Consider the following 4,754-nt stretch of genomic DNA (forward strand, 5'->3'; position numbering starts at 1 on the left):
TTTTTTTTTTTTTTTTTTTTTTTTTTTTTTTTTTTGATACAGGGTCTTGATAAATTGCTGATGCTGAACTCAAACTTGCCATCCTCCTACCTGAGGAGGTAGGAGGATGTGTTGCTGGGATTACAGTCATGCACTACTATGGCCAGCCCTCTTTCTTCTTGTTTTTCAAAATAATTTTAGCTATTTCGTTTCCTTTTACCTTTCTGTATGCATTTTAGAATAATCTTGTTGTATCTACAGAAAAAAAAAGTTCACTGGAATTCTGATTGGACTATTAAACATGCAAGGCATTTCAGGGAGAATTGACATCATTACTATATTGAATCCTCTGATACATGAAAATAGTATGGCTCTCTATGTGGTCAGGTCTTTGAATTCTTTCATCAAAATCTTGGAGTTTCAGGGCTGGGTTGTGGCTTAGTGGTAGAGTGCTCGCCTGGCATGCGTGAGGCTCTGGGTTTGATCCTCAGCACCACGAAAAGTAAAATGAAGACATTGTGTCCACCTATAGGTGGACTAAAAAATAATATTAATAAAATAATATTAATAGGACTAAAAAATAAATATTAAAAAATATTGCAGTTTCAGCATAAAAATCCTGTACAAGTTTTGTTAGATTTATTCCTAAATATTTTCTTTTAAAAAATATTTATTTTTTAGTTGTAGTTGGACACAATACCTTTATTTTATTCATATATTTTTATGTGGTGCTGAGGATCAAACCCAGGGTCTCGCATGTGCAAGGCAAGTGCTCTACCGCTGGACGACACCCCAGCCCCTACTCCTAAATATTTTCTTAGAGTGTTGTTAATGATATTATGGTTTTAATTTTGTTTTTTCACATGTTCATTGGTAATATATGTAAAAATTGAGTTTTGTATGTTGACCATTTTTTTAAAAAGCTTCCTTTTTAATTTTATTTTTTATTTGGTTTTAGATATAGGTAACAGTAGAGTGTATCTTGATATATTATACATACTTGGAGAATAATGTATTCTAATTAGGATCCCATTCTTGTGTTTTTGCATGATGCAGAGTTTCACTGGTATGTTGACCTTTTACCCTGTGACTTTGCTGAACTCAGATTTTTTTTTGTTTGTTTGTTCTTTGTTTTAGATTCCTTGTGATTTTCTACATAGATCATCAAGTCATCTTCAAGTTATCTATCTATCTATCTATCTATCTATCTATCTATCTATTGTGGTACTGGGGATTGAACCCAGGGCCTTATGCACGTTAGGTGAGTGCTGTACTATTGAGATACATCACAGTCCTTTTTATTTAATTTTGAGACAGGATCTCTCTAAGTCACGCAGGATGGCCTTGAATTTGTGATTCTTCTGCCTAAGCCTCCCTAGTAGCTGGGATTACAGGTGTGCAGCACCATGCTGGGTGCTATATGCTTTTTATTTCTCACAGTGTGTAGGACTTCCAGTTCTATTAGGTGGAAAGCATTTAGGCTTTGACCATTAAGTTTGATGTATGTTCTCAGGTTTTTTTTTTTTTTTAAAGATGTTCATTATCGAATTAAGGGAGGTCCTCCTCTCTATTCTCAGTTTTCTGGAGGATTTTAAAAGCATGAATTAGCATTGAATTCTGTCAAATGTCCCTTTTTCATCGATTGATAAGATTATTATATTTTACTTTAGCCTGTTAACATGGCAAACTTCTTTGGTTTTCACATACTGAACCAGCCTGGCATCCCTGAAATAAAACTTCAGTGCTAAATTCTATTACTGATATTTTGCTGAGGAATTTTGCATCTATTTTGTGGAATATTGATTCATAGTTTCATTTTTGCACTTTCGTTTTCTGGTTTTGGTATCAGGACCTCAAAATGAGTTGGGAATTGTTCTGTCTTCTACTTTCTTTTTTATTGTCTTATTTACTTTATTTCCATATAATAAATTTGATAAATTATAATTTTGTAAAATACATTTTTGGAACTGTCTTCTACTTTCTAGAAGAGATTATGTACAAGTGGTATTAATTCTTTTAGACATTTGGTAGAATTCACCAGTGAAACCAGTAGGATTTGGATGTTTCCTTTGAAAGAGTTTTAAATTACAATTTTATTAAGAAAAACTTGCCCATTTTATAAATGTCAAATTTATATGTATAGTGATGTCGGCATGACCTGTGGTGCTAAGTTTCATTTCTTTCCCAATACTGTTAATTTGAGTTATCTATTATTTTTTTCTAGTCTGGCTATAAGTTTGTCAATTTCATCAATCATTTTGTTGACTTTCTATTGTTTATCTGTTTCAGATTCCATTGATTTCTTCTCTTATATTTATTATTCTTTTCCCTCAGTTTTGCTTTTTTAACTTAGGTTCTTGAGACAGGAGGTTATGTTATTAATTTGAGATCTTTTATTTTTTCTTTTCCTTTTCCCCTCCTTTTTCTCTTCCTTCCCCGCCCCCCGGTATTGTGGGAAAAAAATGCACTCTACCACCAAGTTACATCCTCAGTCCTTCTATTTTGTTTTGTTTTAAGAAGGGTTTCACTAAATTACCCAGAGTGGCTTCAAACTTTCAGTCCTCCTACCTGAGCCTCCTGAGGAGTCATGATTGCATTGCGCTGCAATGCCCAGCTCATTTTTTCTAATATAAGCATTTTAGTTCTCTATATTTCCCTCTCACTACTGCTTAGCTGTGATTTATAAATTTTGATTTTGTATTTTCATTTGGTTCAGTATTTGCTTTCTGACCATTGAGACTTCCTATCTCATCCATGAATTAATTAGAAGTATGTTAGTTAGTATCCAAGTATTTGACAATTTTTTTGTTATCTTTCTATTATTGATTTCTAATTTGATTCCACTGTGGTTAGAGAAGACCTACAGTGTGATTTCAGTTATTTTAAATTTATTATGATTTGTTCTATGACCTAGGATATGGGTTTATCTTGGTGAATAATCTGTGCAAACTTAAAAAGAATGTGTATCCTGTTGTTGTTAGGTAGTGTGCCCTAGAAATATTGATTAGGTCCTGTTGGTTGATGGTATTGGTAATTACTTCTATACACTTACAGATTTTCTATCTAGAATTTTCATCAATTGTTGAAAGAAGGCTGTTGAAGTCTCCAACTAATGATTTGTCCGTTACTCCTTTCAGTTCTTGTTTCACACATTTTACATTTATTGTTTGGTGCATGCACATTTGGAAGTACTATGTCTTCTTGATAAATTAATCCTGTCACGTTTTCAATATAGTTTTTTTTTTTTTGTGGTGCTTGGGATTGAACCCAGGGCCTTGTGTAGGCAAGGCAAGCACTCTACCAACTGCCCTAGTTTTTGTTTTTTAATTTTCATTTTATTTTTTGTGGTGATGGGAATTGAACTATGTAAATTTTTGACCACTGAGCTAAACTGCAGCCTCTTGTAATATACTGTTTAGATTCCCTTCTCATTTCTTTTTTGTGTTTGTGTGTGCACATACATATAGGTATACATATATTCACATACATATGGTATGTTGAATCATAGTCACAATCGAAATCTGAAATTCTTCTTGGTACTAGCTAGAGAAAACTCTGCTTTTAAGGTTTCAGTGTGATAAGATTGGGCCCACAAGGATAATTTCTTTATATTTACTCAAAATTAACTGATTAGTGAACTTAATTACATTCCCCACATTCACTTTTGCCATGTAACTTAACATAATTGTAGGCATATCATCAGATCACATTCACAGTCTTTGGAATTAAGACAGCAAGTCTTGGGGAACCATTTTTGAGTTCTGCCTAACACAATCTTAATAGTTTCTTGGATGCCAGACACTGAGTTTTATGTTGTGCGTGTTATATTTTTGTATTCCTTTATAAAGATTTTTGAGCATTGTTCTCAGATGTAGTTAAGTTGCTTGGAAACAGTGATTCCTTTGAGGCTTTTTTCTCCAGTGCTGGTAATGGAATCTGGGGGCTTTGTGTATGCTAGGCAAGCTCTCTACCACTAAGCTACACCCAGGTTCTGAGGCTTATTTTTAAGCTTTGTTAAGTAGGACCTAGAATGTCCTTTAGTGAAAAATTAAATTGACTCCACTATAGAGGCAGTAACCTTCTGAAGACTCTAATCAATTCCACTTGTGTTTTTAACTCTTTCTGGTAGAGACATGAAATATTTTCTATATGAGTTCCAGCAATCATTCCCCTTTCCCCTTTCAGGCAGTTTCCTTCAATTTGATCAGTACTCATTTGAATATTTGAGGAATACCCTCTTCAGATCTCTGGGCTTCACTCTGTGCAGCAATCATCTTTCTGGGACACTTTCTAAGTCGAACTACCATGGTCTCCCTGGATTCTCAGCTATATTTACTCAACTCAGAGAGTTCACTGGACTCCAACTAGGTTTCCCCTCCCTGTGCCATGGCCTGGAAACTCTCACAGTAGTAAGCTGAAGCAATTGTAGGGCTCATCTGGTATGTTTCCTGTCTCTCACAGATTACCATACTTCTTTTTCTAATAGCCAGTGTCTTGAAAACCATATTCATGCCTGTAATCTCATTGGCTCGGGAGGCTGAGGCAGGAGGATTGTAAGTTCAAACCCAGCCCCAGCAATTTAGCAAGGCCCTGTCTCTAAATAAAATACAAAAGCGGGGCTAGGGTTGTGGCTCAGCGGTAGAACACTCACCTAGCACATGTGAGGCCCTGGGTTCTATCCTCAGGACCACATTAAAAAAAATAAATGAAATAAAGTTACTGTATCCATCTACAACTAAAAGATATTTAAAAAAATACAAAAGGGGCTGGGATGT

Source organism: Marmota marmota, unplaced genomic scaffold (assembly GCF_001458135.2).
Source record: "Marmota marmota marmota unplaced genomic scaffold, marMar, whole genome shotgun sequence".
In the NCBI taxonomy this organism is placed as follows: Eukaryota; Metazoa; Chordata; class Mammalia; order Rodentia; family Sciuridae; genus Marmota; species Marmota marmota.